This window comes from Ixodes scapularis, unplaced genomic scaffold (genome assembly GCF_016920785.2).
Source record: "Ixodes scapularis isolate PalLabHiFi unplaced genomic scaffold, ASM1692078v2 PGA_scaffold1__304_contigs__length_218370807, whole genome shotgun sequence".
In the NCBI taxonomy this organism is placed as follows: domain Eukaryota; kingdom Metazoa; phylum Arthropoda; class Arachnida; order Ixodida; family Ixodidae; genus Ixodes; species Ixodes scapularis.
The window spans coordinates 338,335-352,675 of NW_024609846.1; positions in this window are offsets into that span (position 1 = coordinate 338,335).

Below are 14,341 nucleotides of genomic sequence, written 5' to 3' on the forward strand. Positions count from 1 at the left end.
TATGTGCTGCTTGCCATAATGAGAGAGAGACGCTTCAGCACTTGGTATTAAAGTGCACGGGGCTTCGTCCTGCACTCCCTGAAGGGGTAACAGATCTGGCCGGGGCCCTGGGGTTTGCTGGCGACGATGGAGGGACGGAGGAGAGGAGGATTGCAGTCACAAAGAGGCGATTAGAAGATTGGTGGAAATTATCTAGGAAAAATTGAATGATGCAGAACTAACTAGCACAGCTGGGGACAGGCGGGAGAGAGGAAAATTGGGACTACCTCCCGCGTGGCTCCTGCCCAAAGTCTCAACCCTGTCTCCCAGTGGGTCCGGTGCGGGGGTAACGCCGACAAGGTCTTACCAGAGGAAAATTGGCGACTCCCTCGCCGGGGGGAAGAGGCGGGGGGGGATGTTTTTAGTTTTTTTGCCCGATCCCCCAAAGGTCATCCTGGTGATATCCCACACTACCCGGTGATAGTTAGGGGGTAGAAAATTGGCTTAGAAGGGCGCGGGAAATCAAATCAAATGTTTGTCTTTCTTAGACTTAGGCTAGGTGGCGCAAGCTACCACCCGCTACAAAGGGTATAGCCAGTAACATCCATCCATCCATCCATCCATGTTCTGTCGCTCTCTTTCGCGATCTTTCACTCGGGACCCAGGATGTCAGCACGCGGGACTTTGCCACTCCTCCTCGCCCACCTTTACCCCCCTGCGTGCGGCAGACTCGGAAAGAGGGCTTGGCGGGCGCACTTGACCAACCTGAAGCCGAAAAGAATCCCCTAGCGGTGGTAGCGAGAAAGAGTTCTGATCAAAGTTCTATGTTCCTATATGGTTTTAATAAGTGCGTAGGAGACTAGGAGTGAAGTGTAGTAACTTTTCGTTGTTGTAAATAGGGTGCCCGTGGTGTTTTGATCATGATCACGCAGAAAGATGTAAGAAACGAATGCGCCGCACAACTCTGTTTTGCGTGGACAGAGTGTGACCGCTCGGACGGCAGATTCCTGGCCCTCGGCGCTTGGCGTACGGATTATGTTGATCGTTCCGATAGTCGCACTTTTCCACCGTTATTTTGGATGAGTGTAATTCAGACATCACGTGCACCATATTTTCAGCCATCGAGAGTTTCCAAAGCAGTTATCAGGTTTGTTTCTCGCGACCACCACCAGGGTGTTAATTCCGGCTTCTGGTAGGTCACGGATGAAGAAAGAATAAACAATTAAAACAGGGACAACACAACTACATCTTTCATTGTGAAAGATGTAGTTGTGTTGTCCCTGTTTTAATTGTTTATTCTTTCTTCATCCATGACTTAAACCAACACGCTCTTCTACTATACTTCGTTTCAGTTTCGGTCCGAGCGCGGCCGATGTTATGAGCCGAAGGGCCAATCAAACAGCGAAACAGGCACAACGTCATGGCGTGCTCTCTGCAGTTGATAGGACCCGCCGATATTCGCCGTGTCTCTGCGCGTGCTCCTCCGCCGGCTAGTCCTATCAGGCACAGAGAGCACGCCATGACGCTGCGCTTTTGCGCTGTTTGATTGGCCCTTCGGCTCATAAGTTCGACCGCGCTCGGACCGAAGCTGAAACGAAGTATAAGTATGGTAGGTCACATTCACTGATCTCAATGACAATTGCTGGATCGCGCTTGCCGCTCCCGCAAGTGAAGCCACCGGACGCAACCCCGCTGGGATACGATTTCCCGTCTTGCTAGCCTTTTGCTCCGGTTTTCCAGCGTGCTGTAGACACGTTTTCTACTCGCTCGTCGTCATTCGCCGAGGAACTTCTCAAATAGCTGTATACTGAATCGAAATAGGTATATTCTTCCGGAATCAGTTAAATTATTATTCTACAATACGCTATTTGTATCTCATATTAACTATTGCCATCTTGTATGGGGCACAACAACAGAATCTAACCTCCATAAATTACACTTAATGCAAAAGAGAATGATACGCGTTATTGCCAATGTCTCATACACCGAGCATACTGACTACCTTTTCAAGAAATATAACATTCCAAAAGTTCATGACATATACCGAAGGAGGCTTATGCGTGATTTTTATTATAGCATTAGGAAAAATACCTCTACACTCTTAGAAATAGGAAACTTAGAAAAAAGGCAACCTTCGCATAAAACACGAACTCCAGAACCATGGATAGTTCCTCGTTCTCGGACAAATTATGGTGACCAAATGCTTAAGAATACTTTGCCTCGACTACTAAATTCATTTGAGGAGGCTGGCACCGATATATCCTCTATAACCCCTTCTGAACTGAGATATCTTTTATGTTCATTTTCTGATACCGGTGCCCTTAGACCTGCCTGAGATGAAAACGAGCTATTTCCTAGAATTGTTTTGTGTTCCTTACACGACCTAATTATGTTAAATTGCAACTGTATACTAATGTGTGGAGTTGTATTGAATGAGTGAATCTGATTGACCAGGAAGTGTTTTGTTACTGTGTGTGAGTGTTTTGTGAGTCCAATGCTGCCATCAATTAAAGGGGGCCGAGGGCCCCACAAGCTGCGTTTGTAGCTTTTTTCCTCGGCCTCCTCCATTCTGTATGAAATGGAAACCAATAAAGAAACAAAGAAAGAAAGTTTTTGGAGACTCTATGTATTGTTGAGACTTGCCGTTGTGAACACGTGGAAAATTTTACGAAAGTGCAGTGTCGCAGGAAAAGGCACAACGCGTCGAAAGGAAGGGCTGGCGGCGTGTTCAAAGCTTCCTTGGCACGCCGAAGTGCCGTGTCTCTGTGCCTTCGCGCGCTTGGATACCGACCAAGAACCGACGCCGTGTGAATGTGTTTTGCGAGTGCAATGTGTGTGAAGCCGTATCAAAAGGTACAACTCGTCGAAAACAAGTGTCGCCGGTGTCGCGGCGTGATCAAAGCTTCCTTGGCACGCCGAGTGATGCATCTTTGTGCCTTCGCACGCTTGGATACCGGTCAAGAATTGACGCCGCGCCAAAGTTCTGAACGTGTGTTGCGCGTAGAAGCCTTTAGATCATTTATATATATCGGCCACGGAGTTCTGGATCGTCCAGCTGTTCCGGTGAGTTGCTATCAATAAAAGGGAGAGATCTGTACGTGTTCTTATGTACTATATTAACCATGGCTATGTCCCAAATCTACTCTAATAGATTCCGTGGGAGCACGAATAGGGCAACGTTGTGGAGCCAGGGGAGTTTTCGAAAGCAAAAGTACAAGACGGCGAGAATGGAAATCTTTGAAGCGCGGCCGATATGGTCGTGTGCAATCTGCTGACCAATTACAATTAGGCGAGCCGCGCTCAAACGTCAAGTGCAATTAAGTAGGTTGATAATAAGCCAGCACTGATCAGTGATGAGGAGCCGTTGTGCACGGTATTGTGTAAATCGTCTAAGGACGAAAAAAAGACGTACCTTCCCCCCATCTTCCGTCGCTAGTGGACGCTGGATTAAGCTCGTTCCTAAACCGCGAGGGGAAAAGACGCTGACCCAGAGGCACGAACAGCTTCACGCACATTGCACTCGCTAGACACATACACACGGCGTCGGTTCTTGGTCGGTATCCAAGCGTGCGAAGGCACAGAGACACGGCACTTCGGCGTGCCAAGGAAGCTTTGAACACGCCGCCAGCCCTTTTTTTCGACGCGTTGTGCCTTTTTCCTGCGACACTGCACTTTCGTAAAATTTTCCACGTGTTCACAACGGCAGGTCTCAACAATACACAGAGTCTTCAAAAAACTTCTTCGTCGAATGACGACGAACGAGTAGAAAACGTGTCCACAGCACGCTGGAAAACCGCAGCAAAGGCTAGCAAAAACGGCAAATCGTATCCCAAGCGAGTGAAGTCCGGTGGCTTCACTTGCGCTGCAGCGAACAAGCGGGGAAGCGCGATCCAGCAATTGTCATAGAGATCAGTGGTGGCGACGCTAATGTCAGCGCCGCGAAACTGGGACTGTGACCGGGGGTTGGCGGGGCCGACCTACGGCTCTGCGTAGTGGGGTGAGGCCCTCGGCTACTTCCGTCCTGCTGCGTATACTTATGACGTTCGTCCGGTCCGGCGAACTGCTTCCGATTGCCGCGCTCTTAGCGGGTGTTGGCACTTGTTATTTTATTTTAAATAAATATGATTCATATATCTAATGAAGCGAAATAAAGGTGAAGTTGTTTCGAAGGTGTGAATGGCTTTGAAGCTTGTTATCGTAAACTTTCTCTTTCACTCTTTCAACGTGTCTGGGCGCGCTTTCTCTCTCTCCGAACCCGCGCCTCGACATGCGCTGGCCGCTGGCGCCGGGAAGTCGGTGGACCGTTAGAAAAAGCGCGAGGAACCCGAGCCGGCGAGCTGATTCGCTTCTGGGAGTGCGTCGCGGCGCGAGATTCGTGCCGCGTTCGTGCGCGCGCGGCTTTCTTTTCTTTTTCGTGGGAACTCGTTGTTTTTGTAATGTGGTCAAGCATGGATTTTCGTCATCACCACACCACCTGATGTGCCAAGTGGGGGAAACAGTCGTGAGAAGGGGAGAGGATATTGTTTATTTTTTTTGTTTATTTTAATGAAATAAATGCGACAGCGCCCACAGTGTCATTTCTTGTTTCGAATAAATTAGCGTTATAGGTGCACCCGGGATAATAGAGAAGTTTCGTTTTATATATTGTATTTTGATCCAAATAACGTTATGCCCTCAAGCTTTCGCGTTCGGTCCCAGCCACTAGCGTCACATTTTCACGGAGTATAAACTTTCTGCGATGCATAGTTGATTTACCCGGGCAGAATAGCACAGTTCTCTCTTCTCAGGGAATCCCGGTACATCTAGCTCAACAACAATGCGATAGCGTCGGTGCGAACAGGTTTTGCTTAGGTTGGACGGCTGTCTATGTCGCAGCCTTGGGGCTTCTCTTTTTTACATTAGGAGGGGTGGCTGGCGCCGCCATATGTTGTTGTCGACTGGCCAAGCGCAATTTGAGAGAGCCTTTTCGATTGTCTCGGAAAATCAGGACCAAGACGAGACAGGACGAGAGAGATCAGTTTCCAAAGTCGGCTACCGTACACCAGATCGGAACACGTGGAGCAAAGCCCCGCGTTGCAGAGCCCAGGGATCCTGGGCTCAATCCCCACCCCTCCCCGCTTCGATCTGGACGAGTATCGTACCGGCGTGCGTCACGTTTCCCAGCTGCTTGGTGCATATTAAGAGGCTAGCGGCTGTACTGCACGGGGAAAGGTTCTCATCTACAGCTGAGGAACCAGACGCCCATTGGGCTGACTAAATTCCTGCAATATAAACATACACCCAACACAATTATCATGGGATTGAACGATGCTCACATTTTTTGAATTTTTTTGGCGACTGCATTGCCTAGAAACCGAAGCTACGGCAAGTTTATTCAATGCGAAGAAAACAAAACGTAAAAAAACAGGAGACAGATATGTATAGTTCCGAGGTCTGCAGACGGTTGCAAGTACAGCTTCTGGACGCCTCCATCTTGCTGCTCGTGTAGGTAGATTGTCCGATAGTCAAGCATTACTGAACTCCGGGTACGCCTCAACAATGGTTGACTATCAGGTACGCCTTAGCAATGATTTGTTTGCATACTGTCTACCGACATCAGCCGCAAGATGGCGGAGCCCAGAGGCCGTACTTGCAAATATCAATATAGGGTCGGTTGGGTTGTCTTTTTTTTTGAGGGGGGGGGGGGGGGGGGGCTAAAATCTGCCCAGACTACGCCACTGAATTCTCGCCGGCTTTCCTTTGTGCGATAAAGCAAGAACAGACTAGGCAACGGCCGCGCAAGTGAGGTTTGCTCGCTCTTTGTGTTTGTTAGTCTCACCAGCAATCAGCTGTATCGCTGGCGATCGCTTAGCGTGTCCCGCCGATATTGATTTTGAGGACAGTAACCAACGCGAACTTCTTTTTCGCTATTTGTTATATGGTCACCGTGTGTATCCGACAGGCTGTAGCAAGTCAACAACCAAGTGTATTCGGTAAGCAATTAGTAATATAGGCCGACACTGCCAGTACAGATACTAGGCACGTGGCTCATGTTAATCTCTTAGGAAAGATTACAATGCGGTTTACATTCAACGTAGACGTGACTTGCACGATACATTTCCCTCTGTCTACGAATGCGATTAAGAGTTCCAATTATAAATACGCTGAACTTGTGCCAAGTTGTGATCGAACTGCAGCCGCTCTGGGCTTCGGGTTTGCCGTGTGGATCGCCTCGGAGCCGCAGGTGTTAGACGCTTGTCAGCCGGCGGCGTTGGTGGGTTTGTGGCAGGAGAGTGATGGTGCCGCAGCTACTGCCTCGGAAGGACTGTCACTATCCGAGTTATCGATTTCGGCAGCCTCTTCAATAAAGGGCTCGCCTGTTGCAAAAAGATGTCGTTGGTTGCGTCGAAGAACCCGGTTGCCCTTGGTAACAACCCGATACGATCTTGGTGCCTCTGAACACAAAACAGGAGCTCTCTGCAGGCCCCACACTTTGTCTCTCACGCTCACGACCTCCCCTTTCTTGAATTCGGTCAGACTCCTTCCTCGCGTGGCCAGTTGCTCGTGCTCAAAAACACACCTGCGTAATTGTTGGTTGAAGTCAGGAAGTCGGCCGCGAAACCTTCTGCCTGGTAGCAGCTCTCCCGGCGATCGACCCTCTTCTAGTGGTGTGGACCGGTAGCTAAGCAGTCCAAGCCACAAGTCCTCGTGGGCCTCTTCAGTCTTCTTCATGATTCGCTTGACAATCTGTACCCCTTCTACGGCGAGTCCGTTTGATTGGGGAAACTGTGGGCTCGACGTCACATGTTTGAAATCGTATCTGGAAGCAAAAACGGCAAAGTCATGAGATGAAAACTGCGGACCGTTGTGGGGCTGCACACTTCCATCGGGATTCTGTATCTTGAGAAGATAGCGCTCAACTTTGAAATAACGGCGCGTGCCGCGGTGTCCCCTAGTTTTTCCACCTCCGGAAACTTAGAAAGCGCATCCAATACACACAGGTACGAACTCCCCCATGCTGAAAGAGGTCAATCCCAACTCTGTACCATCGGTGATCTGGCGTTGACCTTACTATAAGAGGCTCGCTCGGTTGTCAGTACGCATACTTTCGGCACACGGCGCAGCCTTGCAGCAAAGTTTCAATGTCCGAGTTAAGCCCAGGCCAGAACACCGAGCGTCGGGCACTTGTTAAGGCCCAAATGTCCTTCATGGATTCGTTTAAGAATTCCCGGCCTCATGGACTTTGGGATCACCACTCCGCTCCCCTTCAATACAGTTCCTTGAACAAGTGATAACACGGAAACTAGTGGTTTCAGTTGGCCTTCCACATCATCGCTGCCGTTCATGTAGCGTATGAATGACTGCAAGTCCGGGTTTTTTGCGGTCGCTTCAGCCAGGCGATTCAAGGTTTTTTCACTTACCAAGCCCGCGACCACGATCAGGGCGTGAACTTCCACATCTTCGGTCGAGCCGGCGGTATCCCCGGTCTTCACTGGTGATGACCTTGACAGCATGTCGGTGACGAGCATGTCGGTGAGGAGATTTACTGGTACGAATTGAAGGGCGTAATCGCGCATAAGTAAACGCAGGAAAAAATGCTGAAGTCGCGGAAGCATGTCACCAATTCCTTTCGAAACAATCGCTATCAGTGGCCGGTGGTCTGTTTTGATTAGTATGTTACGATCATACACAAAGTCATGAAATTTCTCGCAGCCAAAAGTGATGCCCATCGCTTCCTTTTCAATCTGCAAATATCTTTGTTCTGGGCCTGTCATAACCCGTGATGCGTAAGCTACAGGCCGCCAGCTGTCGCCGTGACGCTGTATTAGTGCGGCTCCCAGCCCATTTCTTGACGCGTCAAAAGAGATTTTTGTTTCTCGGGCTGAATCAAATATAGCCAGCAAAGGCGCGCTAGTAAGCATTACGCAGACTTCCTTCCATTCCTTGGCGTGGTTGTCCGTCCAATCGAAGACTGTGTCTTTTTGAATGAGACCACGCAAAAGTTTTGTTCTTGCCGCTAAATTCGGTAAGTCTTTTCCAAAGTAATTGGCTACTCCAAGCATTCTATGCACGGCCCCCTTGTCCCTGGGGCACGACATTTCGCCTAGCGACGTGACTAACGCGGAGCTTGGCCTTATCCCTTCCTGGCTTATGACGTCACACAAGTAGTCGATCTCCGTTAGCCCAAACTTGCACTTGTCGGCAGTGAAGGTCAAGCCAGCCCGCCTGGCCAACTGCAATGCGTTTCGGAGGCGCGCATCGTGTTCCTCTTGCGTTGCTCCCCAGATCGGAATATCGTCAATGTACACACGTACTCCCGGGGCCCAGTCAAAGATTTCGCTTACAGTTTTCTGAAAAACCTCAGGTGCCGATGCTATCCCGAAGAGAAGCCTCAATAACCGGTAACGCCCGAAAGGCGTGCCGAACGTGCAAATGGTCGAAGTGGCCTCATCTAAGGAAATTTGTTGGAGCCCAGAGTTCGCGTCGAGACGGGAAAAGGGTCTGGCCCCCACTAGTTCGGCCTCAATGTCCTCGCGCTTAGCCATCGGGCAGTGTTCGCGCTTTAGACAATCGTTAATACGTCTGGGGTCAATGCTAATGCGGAGTTTGCCGTCTTTTTTTCGTACGAGGACGAGGGGACTCACCCAGTCCGTTGGCTTGTTGGCCTTTTGTATGATGCCTCCCCGTTCCATGCGCTCCAGCTCTTCTCGAAGGGGCTCTCGGAGTGCCAGGGCCACCCGTCGTGCCGGCTAGACCACCGGTGTCGCGTCCTCTCGCAGGATCATCTGGTACTGTAGTGTCACGCAGCCTGTGCCTTCGAACAATGAGTGAAATTCCTTTACAATTCTGTTGGTGCCACTGCTGTTCACAGAATCACAGAGCGAGACACAAGTCCGTGCGCCTCGCTTGCTAGCAGTCCGAGTATTGCCTGGTTGCCTTTCTTGACAATGCAGAAGTCGATGTCTCCCGAGTGACTGTTCGCAAATACTGGTAGGCTCGCTACGCCGATGTGCTTGATGACGTCTCCGTTGTGGGCTCGAAGCACGGAGCTGCTTGGCGTCAAGCTTGCCTTGTCCATGCAATTTCGATAGACAGAGTTGGGCAGCAAGTTAGCTTGAGAGCCCATGTCCACCTTCAAGAAGACTGTCTGGTCAGCCACCCTTGCGTTGATGATCCAATCTGCCTGGCTCCTGACGCTACAAATCTTCACGTCGAGAATCTCAAAGTTGTCGTGGTCATTGAGAATTTCTCCGACACGGGGGTCTCTCTTGCAGCACGCCGCAAAGTGATTAGTGCCTCTGCACATAAAACACGATTTTCCAAATGCCGGACATCTCCCACGCTCATGCTGGCGGTTGCAGTTGCCACACTTGTATGGCTGCCTCTTTTTCACGGGCGCCACGAGCTTTTCCCCCTGCGCAAACATCTCGCTCTGCAGAGCCGATACTTCCGCTGCTTTGCAGATCTGTTTGGCCCTGAGCAGCGTGAGGTCCTTTTCCTTGAGCATTTTTTCCCGGAACTTCGGATTATTTGTTCCGAACACAACCTGATCCCTGATAACCGAGTCGCTTAACTGCGCAAAGTTGCAGCAGCCTGCTTGTTTCCGCAAGTCACGCAAGAAATGTTCGAAGGGCTCTGCCTCCACTCGCATTCGTGTCCGGAATATGTACCTTTCATAGACCTCATTCTGCTGTTCGCGACAGTACTCCTCAAACTTGGTCGCCACCGTTCCGTAGTCATCCTGGACTTCATCCTCGGCGAAACGAAAATTTGTGAATATTTCCAAGACGTTGTCCCCAGCAGCACTCAGCAGCCGCGCGGTCTTGACGGCTTCAGACCTTGGTTCTTTTGGTAAAGCCGTTGCCTTCAGGAACAGCTCGAACATTTGTCGAAACAGCTCCCAGTTTTTTGGAACGTTCCCGGATAGAAGCAGCGGCTCCGGTGGCTTGAGGAGTTCCATTAGGTTGAAAACTACTGCGTTCCGCTCTTTTCTTCGAGCTATCACCGACGTGGACGGCATCCCACTTCTGACACTATGTATCAGATAGGCTGTAGCAAGACAACAACGCCTTCTATTCGGTAAGCAGTTCGTAATATAGGCCGACGCGGCCAGTGCAGGTACTAGGCACGTGGCTCATGTTAATCTCTTAGGAAAGATGACAATGCGGTTTACATTCAACGTAGACTTGACTTGCACGATACAACTGTGGTACGAATAGAGGCTCGTACACCCATTTGCTTCGACCGCGGTGCGCTACGTTGTGTCGTGCAGCACAGCGCCTCCCCGATGGCTCGCCGAAAGTTTTACAATAGCAACAGCACGACGCACGCAGTCTTAACGAGGCGCATGTGGTTGCAGTCGCACTCGAACGCAACTTTGTGAACGAGACTGAATGCGCCCGGCATGTGTCGCGTGTTGCTTCCGCACCTGGGCAGTTACCGTACTGATTGGTAGCCAAAAAACTCAGTCGGCTTCAATGGTAATGGGCTTGTCAAGTTCGTACAGAGGTCATTTCGAACGACAAACCGTTTCCGACGGGTCTCTCCAGAAACGAGAAATGATCTACCTTTGCAGCGGGTCCCACGGAGTGGATCTTAGCCTCCCTCGCGAATTTCGAAATGAACGTCCGATCAACCAGTGGAATTCACAATAAGCAACGCGTGTAGCGCGAGCGCCAAGTTGTACAGGACGCGGCACACCCGGATAACGACTTTAAAAAGACGTGTATCCCCCACAGAAAAGCATGAGAAACCAGCCCTGCAACAGTGTATTCCACTAGCCGCTTATCAAAGGCTCATCTGGTGGGGTTGCTTGTAACCGAGCGAGGAAAGGAAATTATCTAGTGGCTGCGACGCGCGCATGACACCACCTATTGTACAGGGTGTCACAAAAAAAAAAAAACATTTTCACGGTCTTTTTTACCGCAAAAATAAACTAATCATCGCCGAACGCTCATTATTCGTCCAAAAGTAGAGCTAGAGGTCACAACCAGATGGCAAAGTGTCAGCCCGATCCGATGACTTAATCAAAAGTTATAACTGATTTTCTAAATATTTCAATGGGAAAATGGCGGCCAACAGAGTTTTCGAACAGATGGGGCTCTATGGCACCAGAAGCCGAAAACGGGTGAAAATGGGCTCCATTTTTCCATTGAAATTTCCAGAAAATCACTTATAACTTTTGATTAAGTTATCGGATCGGGCTGAAACTTTGGCATCTCGTTGTGAGCTCGAGCTCTACTTTTGGGCGGAGTATGAGCGTTCGGCGATGATTAGTTTATTTTCGCGGTAAAAAGTACCGTGTAAATTTTCTTTTATGACACCTTGTATATGCCTCAAACCTTGATCAAGACGTAAGGAGCGTTCGACGATACGTGGCTTATTTTACATTTCGACAAACCCGGTTGTAATTTTACCCAAATACCCGTTATGTAATCTCGTTGCCCGTGGGTTGGATGCCTCGGTGAGTCAGGCTGGCGTTCGAGCCGGCGTTGACTTTTGTGGTAATGAGGATATATGCAACTTGTTTTTGGAAGGGAGAAATGGGCAGGAGTCACCCCAATTACCACGGTGCCCGTGGACAACTTATTGTGGCATTGTTGTGGAAAGAAGTGCGCGTGAACAGCTCTAATCGAGGTTGACGCGCGTGTCTTGCAAAGCTACAAAATCAATCAATTTTTTTTTGTTCGGTCGTTTGGTGAGGCGCGCTACTTTTTTTTAGTTGGCCGTCGCACTGCACATTTAGTGTAAACCGAACGGTATCTTAACGCTTACAATTTCGGTATACTTCCATACAGCTAAAACCCAGTAATTTTCAGCGTGAAATGTCGGTTCTTCTTTCACTATGAAGCTTTCATTAAACACAAAACAAATAACAAAGAAGCTCCCAGTCACGAGCAAGCTCGCATTTCGAACGCATCAGCCTCCAGGATTATCTCTCTGGCTGGTGCACTTGGCAGAGGTGAGCTCATTTAGCTTTGCATTTTCAAACCTTGCTATTGCGTACCGATTCGCTTTTTCAAGGCAGGAGAGTTGTGTTTTAGTGGCACCTCGGAGCTGGGTATTCAGGGGCGTCCAGTACCTGGCATGTAAAATAGAACCGTTTTTTTTTTTTTTTCGGCCAGCGTAAGTGGACCGCACATCGGAGGGATCTGAAACCTTGTGAAATTGTGCAGCTAGCGGTCGGCAGAGAAAGCGAGAGTTTAAGAACGTGCTGTAAACTGGGTTAAAAACTAAAAGGGGAGAAGAAAATTTCTTTTTGAGCCGACGTCTACCTAAGCACGATATTGTCAAAGGAATAAATAATTTTGCAGACATGTATAGGGTGTACTTTACTGGAGGAACCAGCAAGAAAGAAAGCAATGTTCCTTTTCTTGCCGCCAAGATTTTTGTCGCCGAAAGTGAAATGCGAAACAAGCGAAATGTTAGCTGTGTTTCAGGTGAGCATTCCGCTTGCCTGCGAGGAATAAATCACGCAGTGTACCCTGCTTCTGGAGGACTAATGGCTGATGTTGTTTGCGCACGTCTCTCGGTTAGTTCCAAGCAAGTGAAGATAATTCCCAGCTTTTGCGCACGGTGCCTAGCTCGAACCAGGTGGCCTCCTTGGGGATCAAATGGTAGTTCGTTGGACGAAATTCTGCCTTTCGTCATTTGAGACCATCTTCTTTAGTGGAGTGTGGAGCGAACTGGTGAACTCAAAGCATGTAGGTGCGCACTTATGCGCAGTATCCATTCGACTAGTTGAGATACCACTGTTAAATGCACACATTTTATCGTTCTAATGTTTACAATATAGTGCTTCATGATCAGTAATATGAATGCACTTTAATTGTAACTATTTTTTTATTTTGTTGCTCGTAGTCAGCATAACGAGTTCGTCTAATGTTATCTCCCTTTTTTGTAGCTGTACAGTACATTTTGAAAGAAGAAAGACTCGGAGGATGACGCTTTTTGCATAACTCGTTTTCGGACTCTCTTTCCAGGTCATTAAAAAGAAATGTTTCTTACGCTGATATTTATTCTCTCTTCGCTACATGAAGTTGCACCTGCGAGCATTGACGGAAGGGACGGCGGTTACAACGTCGTTGTTGCTCTTCACAATTCTGTACCACCCGCTGATATGATCATCCAGAATATCAAGGTACTCAAGTAACACCGCGGGTTAAGATTCTAGATGCGTAGTTTATTGGTTGTCACATGGCCACTTTGGACCTCATTAAACCAACGAAATGCCATAAATAGGCCTCAACGCTTATTTCTTAATTGATATGTTGCATATTTGGCTCATGTCTGGAGCTTGCTCTAAATTACTTAATTTTCGCGAAAACATAATTTTCTCGAATTTCGCGAATCTCCTACAATTCGAGAAAAATAGTTCCCGCGAACAAGTCCGGTAAAATGTAAACGCATTAGAATCAATATCGAGATCCCATCGCGTCGCAAAATTTAAAACCCGCGAATTATTCTAAAACCTCAGTTTCGACCTAAATCGCGAAATATTGAGCCCGCGAAAAATACGTCGCTTACAGTATTTGGCAAAGCAGAAAAAGTCATAGAAAAGCCAACGATAAGTACCTTGACACTTGGTAATGCTGAGGTAGCATAGTGAAAATGCAGTTGAAGAAGAACGGGGCAACACAAAGTGGTAACTCGTAACTTAGGGTTTTATTGTAAAGAAGGAAGGACAGAAAGAAGAAAACACTGCATTACACACTTTCGCACGTGCATTCTCCGCTCTGCCCTGATAGCTGATCATATTTGCACGTCCAAGAGTCTCACCGTAAACTTAATCATAACTATTTTTATGTATCGACTACATCACTGATGCTTCACTAATGCTTTCTGTTTTTTAGGTAGATCTAGCACGCTTCTAGCACCCCCCCAATTTGTTCTTGCGCCTTTCCAATATAGTTGTGTTCCTTAAGCGCGGTTGGCATAAAGAAAAAAAGGTAATCGTATCTTCTTGTATGCACCATGTTGCCTCAGTGCGTTCAGTCAATACCAATTAGCCCAGCCATCAGCCTTATTAATAATTAATCTATTCGTTCAAAAAGCTTATTATGCCTTAGTTCGAACACTAGGATCGCCAAACGTAGACCAAGCGAAGCGTTTTTTTGGCGTCCTGCCTAGGAAACGTTTACTAATCCAGTATCTGACCCCATTTTCAGTTAGTTTAGTTACGTAATTCACCTTCAAGATGAACTTATATCAACGACAGTAATTGCAGAGTAACTTATAAGTTTCGTTAATATGTGAGCTTGGGCTATTTGGTGACCCAGTTTAAGGTTAGAGCGCACAAGACACTGACAAAACGAGACGCACGCAAAGAGTTGTTGATTACAGGCTTTTTGGCGCAAAGCGAGACACACACAAAGAGACGAAC